Source organism: Hyla sarda, chromosome 7 (assembly GCF_029499605.1).
Source record: "Hyla sarda isolate aHylSar1 chromosome 7, aHylSar1.hap1, whole genome shotgun sequence".
Classification (NCBI taxonomy): domain Eukaryota; kingdom Metazoa; phylum Chordata; class Amphibia; order Anura; family Hylidae; genus Hyla; species Hyla sarda.
Genome location: NC_079195.1, coordinates 181,428,469 through 181,442,375, shown reverse-complemented (window position 1 = coordinate 181,442,375; position 13,907 = coordinate 181,428,469).

The following is a 13,907-nucleotide window of genomic DNA, read 5'->3' as shown; positions in this document are numbered from 1 at the left end:
CTCAAGAAACGCTTAGGAATTGTAGCCTATTGATATTCAATTCCTGCCACTGTTAGGTACACTCATATTTCTCTTCTCTTTATTACGTAAGTGAGATGATCTACTTGGCCAGTAGATGCTCTTGCGAGCACGTATTTCTAAAGGTAACCTAGGTAAGGTTATACTGTTGTGTTCTAAGGGTAAGTAGCGTGTAGCTGATAGACCTTAGTAGCTAACCTTATTGGTAGAGAGCCTCAGGCAAGCCAATATACCCTTTTTGTGTACTAACAGGTGACTCATCGTGGCAAAACAAAGTAAATGTGGTGAGATTTCAAAAATGTTTTAGTCGGCTTGAAAGTAGAGGTATAGAGAGCTGTACTAATGTCTAGTTAGCCTCATAAATGTATAGAGAGCTATAAAAATGTCTAAGGAGCTAGAAACTAATGTCTAGATAGCTTCATAATGTCTAGATAGCTTCATAATGCTTAGATAGCTTCCTAATGTCTAGTAAGCTTCATAATTGCCTAGTAAAGATACAAGTCAGACTAAAAGAAAATGTCTTCAGAGTGCATATATAATTCTGTCTTTGTCCTAGTCCCTCTACCTTAGGGGACAGGCGTCAGGGTCGACTTGTTATAAGTAAGGGGGTTTGTGGTGTCCCAGCACCGTATTTCATTATGTGCCTTGTTAATTAGTCCCCAAAGTTAGAGTCCCTAGGACTGTCTGGGTTCGCTTTCCTCATTTAACCCTTAGTCACCCCTTAGTCACTTAATATTTGTAAATATTATCTATCTAAATAAATGTATATGGTAATACTCACTGTTTTAGCGTCGCAGGACCTGTGGGTCATGTGACCGGGTTGCAGAACTCTATGGATTTTGCTAAAGGACCTTTGGTGGTTTTGGACATGTGATCACCCACAATCCATTGTAACGGTGAGTGACAGCTGATTGAACAAAAAATTGGGATGTATGGTCTACCAACAATTTTATGATCTGAAAATTTAGACTAAAACTTAACATTTAATAGGTACAGCTAAAACTGTCCTCAAAAACCTGGACAGAAAAACACCACATGTGCAATAATACAAATTAATGGAGATTCTGCTCCAAATACAAATATAAAGATTCAGCACATTAGCTGCACTCAGATATTTAGATATTCTTTAACCATATAGTACCAGCCTAGCTGATTCTGTCCCTTTCCCCATGATTCAGGAGGGGTCTCAGGGTGGGACAACAGGAGGGGGTTGGTAGGGAGCCTGTTATATACTATGCTACCCCTAGATAGCCTACCCCTAGGCGGGGTGGGTGTCCTAATAAGGATGGTCCCGCACAGGAACCTATTCCCTGTTGTACTATCACCACCCTACAATAAACTCACTTGCTAGCTACTCAATATAACTGACTACCTGCGGGGCCAATACCCTAATGCTGATCTATATATAATAATAATATTTATGATCAGTCAGAGCAGGGGAGTCAGGGCTGCAAGGAGATGGTCAACCTTAGTATAGTCAGAGTCAATGACAGTATCTATCCCTTTCCCCTTTAAGGCTGATATGACACAAATTTCCTACTAATATAAGGATATCATTCGTACATGTGCATAGCAGCAAGAGGATACAGCACTATCACCATTCCATATTAAACATAAGGTATACATCAGACCATTTAGCTGGAATACTTATGGTTTGTAGTCAAGAAGATGCATGGTTAATGTCTCGACGCGTTTCTTACTGTCCCGTTCATCAGGAGACCGATAGGGATATAGATAGAGGATAAGGAGCACGCCATCTATGTGCACCCTGCAGCGATGTCAGAGGGTTCTGTGCAGCTACCGATCTGGCACGCGATGTGCCCTTAAGTATCAGGTGAACCGCACGCCAGCACACCCATTGCGATTCACGGTGGAACGCACACTCGCGTCATTTCCGGTCGAGACTGGAAATGACATATCGTATTGTATGCGAGCTTACACTGGTAAGTATATTAAATATAATTTAAAACTGGTCCTAAGTTACCGGACTATTCCAATATAGGTGAGAGATATACCTCATATTAATTTTGGTGCATTATGTGAAGTAACTACGGTCGTTTAGATAGATGATGGTCCTTTAGGGGCATCATTCTGTTATCCTGCCGACCAATCAGGTTAGCTTTAGTATAGATATTAGCTATAGGTAACTAGGACCAAACCCCAGGTTTTAGTACTTTTACTCTGGGTCCTAGGTGTCTGGTATATTTTCCCTCAATAGTACCTATATATATGAAAAAAGGTGTGTCAGCACTTTTGCTGGCATCCAAATGCAAAAAGATAAATTAAAACTGGCACTATCTCGTGCCAAATGGGCAGGTTTTCTACATAGTTGGGGTAAATCTGAGATTTAGTATTCGTAGGGTATGCCTTTCGGAGATATAAACAGTAATTAGCTAAACAGTGGATTTATATAAAACATCCGAAGGATAGTGCCTCATTTAGGCACTAGCTCCTAGCTAGTATCGATGTGGAATCGTTGTACAGCTCGATTCCACACAATAAGGGTATACTAGCTGTACGGCATTTTTTAAGAACACGTGGTAATCAATTCACGGCACACAATGAATTTGTCATTTCGTTGTTACAATTTGTCCTCACCCATAATGCATTTACATTTGATCGCCGGATATATCATCAAACTAAGGGGACGGCGATGGGGAGCCCCTGCGCCCCATCATATGCAAATTTGATGTTGGGGTGGTGGGAGGATACTGCCGTATTTCCACCCGAAGATGAAATAATATGGCCATCAAAAATACATCTTTGGCTTAGATACATTGACGATGTATTCGTCTTATGGGGAGGTACAAAAGCGGAATTTGAGGACTTCATAAAATTTCTAAACAATAACACATTTGGCCTATTTTTCACCTCTGAAATTAATGAAAAAAGTCTCCCCTTTTTGGATGTACTGGTCGTTAAAGATCAGGTGGGGAATCTCTCTACCACACTATACAGAAAGGCCACAGCAACGAACTCATTGTTGCATTGGTCCAGTTACCATCCGGCATCCCAAAAAAAAGGTATCCCCAAACGGCAGTATATTAGAGTGAGACGCAATTGCTCCTCGAATGAAGAATTTTTCAAACAAGCCCACATCCTAAAGGACAGATTTAAAATGAGGGGGTACCCGGAGGACTGCCTACAGAAGGCATTTGGTCATGCTAGGAGCCTTCATCGAGAAGGTTTATTGACCCCAAATGGGCCTAGACAGGAGGATAAAAAGACACAAATCATTGCAACATATGTTGATAGATCATCTACTGTGTATGACATTCTATCTAAACACTGGGACATCCTTCGGGCTGACCCTCACATTAGTGAATTTGTTGCTGACCGTCCCCTTATCACATTTCAGAAAGGAAGGAGTTTAAAAGATAGGCTGGTTCACAGCCACTACTCCAGACCCAAATCACGAGGGACTTGGCTTCAACATACAACTGTTGGGAACTTTCCCTGTGGTACATGTTTTTTCTGTCCCCAAATGAAACGCACAAACACATGGAAAAGTTCATCTACAGGTGAAACCTTCTATTCCAGAGAGTTAACCAATTGTAAAACGAAGGGCCTGATATATCTCTGTCAATGCCCCTGCCCCCTCGATTATGTGGGGAAAACCATAAGGGAGGCAAGAAGGAGAATTGGTGAACATATGGGTGATATAAGACATAATCGGAACACCCCTATTGCGCGGCACATACATGAAAAACATGCAGGGGATGAGAAGGTGATATGTTTCACCATAATTGAGGTTGTACGTCCGCCAATGAGGGTAGGAGATTTGATAAATTACTTCTGCAGAGGGAACTGAGATGGATTTATAGGATAAGATCATTTTCTCCCCACGGCCTAAATGAGGCACTATCCTTCGGATGTTTTATATAAATCCACTGTCTAGCTAATTACTGTTTATACCTCCGAAAGGCATACCCTACGAATACTAAATCTCAGATTTACCCCAACTATGTAGAAAACCTGCCCATTTGGCACGAGATAGTGCCGGTTTTAATTTATCTTTTTGCATTTGGATGCCAGCAAAAGTGCTGACACACCTTTTTTCATCTATATAGGTACTATTGAGGGAAAATATACCAGACACCTAGGACCCAGAGTAAAAGTACTAAAACCTGGGGTTTGGTCCTAGTTACCTATAGCTAATATCTATACTAAAGCTAACCTGATTGGTCGGCAGGATAACAGAATGATGCCCCTAAAGGACCATCATCTATCTCAACGACCGTAGTTACTTCACATAATGCACCAAAATTAATATGAGGTACATCTCTCACCTATATTGGAATAGTCCGGTAACTTAGGACCAGTTTTAAATTATATTTAATATACTTACCAATGTAAGCTCGCATACAATACGATATTTCATTTCCAGTCTCGACCGGAAATGACGCGAGTGTGCGTTCCACCGTGAATCGCAATGGGTGTGCTGGCGTGCGGTTCACCTGATACTTAAGGGCGCATCGCGCGCCAGATTGGTAGCCGCACAGAACCCTCTGACATCGCTGCAGGGTGCACATAGATGGCGTGCTCCTTATCCTCTATCTATATCCCTATCGGTCTCCTGATGAACAGGACAGTAAGAAACGCGTCGAGACATTAACCATGCATCTTCTTGACTACAAACCATAAGTATTCCAGCTAAATGGTCTGATGTATACCTTATGTTTAATATGGAATGGTGATAGTGCTGTATCCTCTTGCTGCTATGCACATGTACGAATGATATCCTTATATTAGTAGGAAATTTGTGTCATATCAGCCTTAAAGGGGAAAGGGATAGATACTGTCATTGACTATACTAAGGTTGACCATCTCCTGGCAGCCCTGACTCCCCTGCTCTGACTGATCATAAATATTATTATTATATATAGATCAGCATTAGAGTATTGGCCCCGCAGGTAGTCAGTTATATTGAGTAGCTAGCAAGTGAGTTTATTGTAGGGTGGTCATAGTACAACAGGGAATAGGTTCCTGTGCGGGTCCGTCCTTATTAGGACGCCCACCCCGCCTAGGGGTAGGCTATCTAGGGGTAGCATAGTATATAACAGGCTCCCTACCAACCCCCTCCTGTTGTCCCACCCTGAGACCCCTCCTTAATCATGGGGAAAGGGACAGAATCAGCTAGGCTGGTACTATATGGTTAAAGAATATCTAAATATCTGAGTGCAGCTAATGTGCTGAATCTTTATATTTGTATTTGGAGCAGAATCTCCATTAATTTGTATTATTGCACATGTGGTGTTTTTCTGTCCAGGTTTTTGAGGACAGTTTTAGTTGTACCTATTAAATGTTAAGTTTTAGTCTACATTTTCAGATCATGACAGCTGATTGGACCAATCCAAAACGGCCAGCCCCTGCCCATACAAGGGAGCTGCGCCATCTTGTCGCTCTCTTGGGTTGCTGACTCTGGAAGAGGTAGGACCTTCGCAGCTTCCAAGACAAATTACTAGGCCCAAAGCCTTGTGGCTTAGGCCTGCGCTAGTGACGGAAAGCTCTTACAATTCCCCGCTATCTCCGCAAGATCTCCGGACCTAATCCAACCCCTAAATCCGGCGGATCTAGGCCGTTACTGCATATACAGAAAATCTTGGGAAGGGTGGCGATAGGCCCAGCATCACTACAGAATTTTAACCATCACCCTGGCGTCACGAGTGACAAGGGTTAACAGCGCCCATTATGTATAGAAGCGCAACACCCCTAGTGCCCTACAACCCCCAGGCGTACCACATTAATATATAAGTATATATTTAATAATTATATATATCCTATAGTTATGTATAGTGCTTACCTTGTTCAGCGTCGCAGGACCTTCGGTCATGTGACCATGCTAGTAACCTCTATGGTATGTTGTAGGACCTAAGGAGGTCCTTGTGTCACGTGTTACCAAACAAATCTCTGTAATGGTGATTGACATCAGTATGGACCATTTAGCGTTAGTTCAGCCCGTGCCCATATAAGGGAGCTGCATCCAATTATCGCTCTCTTGGGTTGCTGCTCTTGTGGATGCCGTACTAACAGGACGGTGCTACGCAACTTTCAAAGACACGCTAGGCCTCAAATCCTGCAGGCTTCAGTGGAATCAAAACCGTGAGTTCAAATCTAAATCCCGCAAATGCTAGCGTGACTACTGGACCGCAATTAACTCCTAAATCCAGTGGAGCAACGCAACATACTAAAAAGACCCTTAATGCTAAAGTCCCAACCTTTGTCAATCTCCAAGAAAAGCTGTTGTTATGCTCAGAGACTGTTGTATTATTGAAGCTTGAAGAAAACCTTCAGTAAAAGTTAATACTGTTTCAGAAACTCTCCGGTTGTGGACAATCTATTCTTCTTATCTACCTCTCTAATGCTCTTGAGAAGGGTGGCGGTAGGAAAAGCGTAATTGAGGAACCCACACCCTGGCGTCACGAATAGCAAGGGTTAACAGGCACCCTTTAATTACCGCACAGCTACACTCCTCATACAATACACCTCCCAGGCTATCACCGGTGTCTCCAGCTGTTGGAAAACTCCCGGCATGCCTTGACAGTCAGTGGCTGTCCGGCAATACTGGGAGTTGTTGTTTTTCAACAGCTGGAGGCTCCGTTTTGGAAACACTGCCGTACAATGTTTTTTTTTATTGGTGGGGGGGGATGGGGACTGTGTAGGGGTACTGTATGTGTATATGTAGTGTTTTACCCTTTACTATGTGTTAGTTTAGTGTAGTGTAGTGTTTTTAGGATACATTCACACGGGCGGAGGTTTACAATGAGTTTCTCGCTGGGAGTTTGAGCTGCGGCAGAAAATTTGCCGCATCTCAAACTTGCAGAAGAACTCGTTGTAAACCCGCCCATGGGAATGTCCCCCACACATGGGGGGGGGGGGCAAACCTCCAGCTGTTGCAAAACTACAACTCCCAGCATGCACTGACAGACCATACATGCTGGGAGTTGTATTTGTGCAAAAGCTGGAGGCACATTGGTTGTGAAATACAGAGTTTGTTACTTAACTCAGTGTTTCGCAACCAGTGTGCCTCCAGCTGTTGCAAAACTAGAACTCCCAGCACGTACAGTCTCTCAGTGCATGCTGGGAGTTGTATTTTTGCAACAGCTGGAGGCACACTGGTTGCAAAACACTGAGTTAGGTAACAAACTCGGTTTCACAACCAATGTGTCTCCAGCTGTTGCAAAACTGCAATAATCAGCATGCATTAACAGTCGAAGGGCATGCTGGAAGTTGTAGTTTTGCAACAGCCGGAGGCACACTGCTACAACTCCCAGCATGCCCTTTGGTAGTCTGTGCATGCTGGGAGTTGTAGTTGTGCAACAGCTGGCTGCACACTTTTTGATAGAAAAAAATGTGCCTCCAGCTGTTGCATAACTACAACCACTAGCATGCACAGACTACCAAAGGGCATGTTGGGAGTTGTAGTTGGAACTCCAGCTGTTGCAAAACTACAACTCCCAGCATGCCCTTTGGCTGTGCATGCTGCGAGTTGTTGCTAAGCAACAGCAGGAGGTGAACAGGCCTCACCTCCTGCTGTATCCTGCCACTGGGACCACCGCCGCTACTGCTGCCGATCCTACTGCTCCTGTCACCGCCACCGATCCCGAGGGGACCCCCGCCAGACCAGGGCAAGGTAGGAGACCCCCGCTGGCACCGATCTCCGCCATCTTCGCCATACCGATCGCCACCTAGCAGGGTTGTGATTGGTCGATCGTTCCGACCAATCAATCACGTGATCGTGAGGCGGCAACCATGCCACCTCACTCCTGCTGGGTAAGGGTGAATGGGGCTGTCTTGGACAGCTCCATTCACCCATTTTTTCCGGGTCACCAGAAAAGCAGCAAATTGTTGGTCTGAATTTACCGACTATTTGGTCTCGGACCCCCCCCCCAGGGGTTTGCACGGGGTGGCTGCTGATAGATATCAGCAGTCACCCCGGTCCAGTCCCCGCCCGGCGAGCGGCGGGGACCAGAATTCCCACGGGCGTATCCATATGCCCTCAGTCCTAAAGGAGTTTAAAACGGGGGCGTATGGATACGCCCGGCCTCCTTAAGGGGTTAATTTTAGAAAAATGTACCTTACCAGCCACCCCTGTGCAAATCAGCTCAAATGCACATAGTGCACTCACTCCTGAGCCATGTTGTGCTCCCGCAGAGCATTTTACATCCACATATGGGGTATTTCCGTACTCAGGAGAAATTATGTTACAAATTTTGGGGGTCTTTTTTTTTCCCCTTTTACTATTTGTGAAAATAAAAAGTATGGGGCAACACCAGCACGTTACTGTAAAAAATTAATTTTATTTACAATAACATGCTGGAGTAAACCCCAACTTTACCTTTTCATAAAGAGCAAAAGGAGAAAAAGCTCCCCAAAATTTGTTAGGCAGTTTCTCCCGATTACGGAAATACCCCATATGTGGTCCTAAAATGTTGCCTTGAAATATGACAGGGCTCCGAAGTGAGAGAGCGCCATGCCTATCTGAGGCCTAAATTCAGGATTTGCATAGGGATGGACATAGGGGTATTCTACGCCAGTGATTTCCAAACAGGGTGCCTCCAGCTGTTGCAAAACTCCCAGCCTGCCAGGATTGTCAATGGCTGTCCGGCAATACTGGGAGTTGTTGTTTTGCAACACCTGGAGGCTCCGTTTTGGAGACAGTGTCGTACCTGATGTTTTTCATTTTTATTGGGGGGGGGGGGGGGGACGGGGGACTGGGGGGGGGAGGGGGGACTGTGTAGGGGTATGTGTATATGTAGTGTTTTACTTTTTATTTTGTGTACTGTAGTGTTTTTAGGGCACATTCACATGGACAGGTTCACAGCGAGTGAAAATTTTTGGGAAAATTTGCTGCATCTCAAACTTGCAGCGTGAGACTCGCTGTAAACCCGCCCATGTGAATGTACCCTGTGCAAACCTGTTGCAAAACTACAACTCCCAGCATACCCTTTGGCTGTCCGTGCATGCTGGGAGTTGTAGTTTTGCAACATCTGGAGGGCCGCAGTTTGGGGACCACTGTGCAGTGGTCTTCAATCTGTGCTATTCCAGATGTTGCAAAACTACAACACCCAGCATGCCCAGACATAGTTACATAGTTACATAGTTACATAGTTAGTACGGTCGAAAAAAGACATATGTCCATCAAGTTCAACCAGGGAATTAAGGGGTAGGGGTGTGGCGCGATATTGGGGAAGGGATGGGATTTTATATTTCTTCATAAGCATTAATGTTATTTTGTTCCATAAATGTATCTAATCCTGTTTTAAAGCTGTTAATTGTTCCTACTGTGACCAGTTCCTGAGGTAGACCGTTCCATAAATTCACAGTCCTCACGGTAAAGAAGGCGTGTCGCCCCTTGAGACTAAACTTTTTCTTCTCCAGACGGAGGGAGTGTCCCCTCGTCCTTTGGGGGGGTTTAACCTGGAACAGTTTTTCTCCATATTTTTTGTATGGGCCATTAATATACTTATATACGTTTATCATATCCCCCCTTAAACGTCTCTTCTCAAGACTAAACAATTGTAACTCCTTTAATCGCTCCTCATAGCTAAGATGTTCCATGCCCCATATTAGTTTAGTCGCGCGTCTCTGCACCCTTTCCAACTCCGCAGTGTCCCTTTTATGGACAGGTGCCCAAAACTGAACAGCATATTCCAGGTGAGGCCGTACCAATGATTTATAAAGGGGGAGTATTATGTCCCTGTCCCTTGAGTCCATGCCTCTTTTTATACATGACAATATCCTGCCGGCTTTGGAAGCAGCAGCCTGACATTGCATGCTATTCTGTAGTCTGTGATCTACAAGTACACCCAGATCCTTCTCTACCAGTGACTCTGCCAGTTTAATCCCCCCTAAGACATACGATGCATGCAGGTTATTAGTACCCAGATGCATAACTTTACATTTATCCACATTGAACCTCATTTGCCAAGTGGATGCCCAGACACTTAGTCTATCCAAGTCATCCTGTAACTTATACACATCCTCTATAGACTGTACCGTGCTACAAAGCTTGGTGTCATCTGCAAAGATAGAAACAGAGCTGTTAATACCATCCTCTATATCATTGATAAATAAATTAAACAACAGCGGGCCCAGTACTGAACCTTGGGGTACACCACTAATTACCGGGGACCAATCAGAGTACGAATCATTGACCACCACTCTCTGGGTACGATCCATGAGCCAGTGTTCAATCCAGTTACAAACTAAAGTTTCCAAGCCCAAGGACCTTAACTTACCTGTCAGACGTCTGTGAGGGACAGTATCAAACGCTTTGGCAAAATCCAGAAACACTATATCCACAGCCATTCCTCTGTCAAGGCTTCTACTCACCTCTTCATAAAAGCAAATTAGATTGGTTTGACAACTTCTATCCTTAGTAAACCCATGCTGGCTATCACTTATAATACAATTATCCCCTATGTATTCCTGTATGTAATCCCTTATAAGTCCTTCAAACAATTTACCCACAATGCACGTTAAACTTACCGGTCTATAGTTTCCTGGGGAAGACCTAGAGCCCTTCTTGAAGATTGGCACCACATTCGCCTTGCGCCAGTCCCTTGGCACAATACCAGACACCATAGAATCTCTAAATATCATGAACAGGGGTACAGATATTACTGAACTTACCTCTCTAAGAACTCTTGGGTGTAGTCCATCCGGCCCTGGGGATTTGCTTACATTTATATCACTTAACTTACCTTGTACCATCTCTACATTAAGCCAGTTCAGTACATTACATGATGTGTTACCAGCACTGACCTGGCCAATGTCAGCTCCTTTTTCCCTAGTATATACAGAACTAAAGAACCCATTCAGTAGCTCCGCCTTCTCTTGATCGCCTGTGACAACCTCCCCATTATCATTATTAAGGGGTCCTACATGCTCTGTCCTTTTTTTTTTTGCATTTATATATCTAAAAAAATATTTAGGATTAGTTTTGCTTTCTTTGGCCACCTGTCTCTCATTTTGAATTTTTGCTGTTTTTATTACATTTTTACAGATTTTATTAAGCTCTTTGTACTGTTTAAATGTTATCGCTGACCCATCAGATTTGTATTTTTTGAAGGCAATTTTTTTGTTGTTTATTGCTCTTTTAACATCATGTGTCAGCCATGTAGGATTTAATTTTAATCGTTTATATTTGTTCCCCTTTGGTATATATTTAGCTGTATAGTTATTTAGAGTTGATTTAAAGATGTCCCATTTACCTTCTGTATCAGTATTTGAGAACACTTCCCCCCAGTCTATGTCCTGTAGTGCAGCCCTCAGCCCAGGGAAGTTTGCCTTTTTAAAGTTATATGTTTTTGCCTTCCCCGCCTGTCTTTGTTTTCTACATTTTAAGTCAAAAGTAACTATATTGTGGTCGCTATTACCAAGGTTTTCCCGCACAGTTACATTACCAATCAGCTCTGCGTTGTTGGAAATGATCAGATCCAACAAGGCATCACTTCTTGTTGGGTCCTCCACAAACTGGCCCATAAAATTATCCTGCAATAAATTTAGGAATTGTCGCCCCTTTGTAGTTTTAGCCAACCCCGGACCCCAATCTATATCTGGATAGTTAAAATCTCCCATTATTACCACTGTACCTGCCCGGGTGGCCCTCTCTATTTGTTTATGAAGCCGAACATCTATCTCTTCAGTGATATTAGGGGGTCTGTAGATTACCCCAAATATTATTTTTTCAGTATTTTCATTCCAGTCGTGGAATGCTGGGAGTTGTAGTTTTGTAACATCTGGCCCTTAAGATGTTGCTGAACTACAACTTCCAGCATGCCTGGGCAGTCTGGGCATGCTTGGAGTTGAAGTTTTGCAACATCTGGAGGGCTACAGTTTGGACACCACTACTTAGCGGTCTCCCAACTGTTCTGCTCCAGTTGTTGCAAAACTACAACTCCCAGCATGCCCTTCGGCTGTCTGGGCATGCTGGAGTTGTAGTTTTGCAACAACTGGAGGCACACTGGTTGGGAAACATTGTTTCCTAACTCAGTGTTACCCAACTCATGTGCCTCCAGCTGTTGCAAAACTTCAACTCCAAGCATGCCCAGACTGCCCAGGCATGCTGGGAGTTGTAGTTCGGCAACATCTGAAGGGCCAGATGTTACAGAACTACAAATCTCAGCATGCCTGGACTATCTGGGCATGCTGAGAGTTGTAGTTTTGCAACATCTGGAAGAGCACAGATTGGAGACCACTGCACAGTGGTCTCCAAACTGTGGCCCTCCAGATGTTGCAAAACTACAACGCCCAGCATGCCCAGACAGCCAAACTCCTAGAAGCAGCAGTGAATATTACTTTACGGTGATCTTCACTACTGCTTCCACTTGCCTGCCGTCGCTGTCTTCTAGACTTGCCTGCTGCCGCAGCCTCCACGTGTGCCTGCCGCCGGTCCCCGATCTTTACTGCCGCGCCGTCCCAACGGTCCCTCTGCAGGTATATGCCGCTGCCCCCCACTGCTCCGGGATCCTCTTCCTCCGCTCTGCCTGAATTCTAAGGGTGGGCAGAGAAGGGGGTTCTGAACTTTAACACCCCCAGTCAGCGATCACTGTGATCACAGTGATCGCTGACCAGGACCATCCACAGATGGTCCTGGGGGGGGCTTCCAGAAGTTGTCCCCCACTGGTGACAGCAGGACTTCTGCCAGTTAATCCGTGCGATGCTGCGCATCACCGGGTTATCTGCATGACATATATAAATGTCATGATGCGCGAACTACCTGCACATCATGACATTTATATATGTCATTCTGCGGGAACGGGCTAATTAGACAAATTAGGCGGCCGCGAGGCCCCTTTTAGCGCGAGGCCTTAGGTGGCCGCCTAAATCGCCTAATTAGAGAGCCGCCCCAGGGGAAGTGATTTTATGCTGTCTTGTGGCAGGACTCATGTCTCATCAGAACACACCTGTAATTTTTACATATTTTCCTGAGACATAACTGCATGCCAGGTTTTGCAGCAATCTGACATTTTGGTCCTTCTGGCTCTAGGTGAGGTGGGCGCTGGCGTAAAGTGTCCATCTGATAAGGGCTACACTCACTCTGCACCCCCATATCACCCTCCATCTGTCTACCCATCCATATTACCCTGCATCTGTCTGCACCCCATATAATCCTCTGCCATCTATTTGTACCCTCATATCTCCCTCCCCTGTCTGAACATCCATATCACCCTCCATTTGTCTGCACCCCCATATCACCCCCCAGTCTGCACCCTCATATCACCTTCCCCTGTCTGCCCCCTCATATCACCCCCCAGTCTGCACCCTCATATCACCCTCCCCTGTCTGCACCCTCATGTCACCCTCCCCTGTCTGCACCCTCGAATCACCCTATAATTGTCTGCACCCTCATATCACCCTCCATTTGTCTGCACCCCCATATCACCCCCTGTCTGCACCCTCATATCACCTTCCCCTGTCTGCACCCTCGAATCACCCTATAATTGTCTGCACCCCCATATCACCCCCTGTCTGCACCCTCATATCACCTTCCCCTGTCTGCACCCTCATATCACCCTATAATTGTCTGCACCCCCATATCACCCCCTGTCTGCACCCTCATATCACCCTCCCCTGTCTGCACCCTTGAATCACCCTATAATTGTCTGCACCCTCATATAACCCTCCATCTGTCTGCACCTCCAAATTACCCTCCATTTGTCTGAGCCCCCATATAACCTGTTAGTAAGGTTCCCTGTGTGTCAGTAAGATCCTTCACCTGTCAGTAAGCCCACCTGTGAGTCAGTGTGATCCTCTGCCTGTCAGTAAGGCCCTTTCTATGTCAGTAAGATCCTCTGCCTGTCAGTATGTCACTCTCTGTGTCAGTAAAATCCTCCACCTGTCAGTAAGACTTTCTTTGTGTCAGTAAGATCCTCTCCCTGACA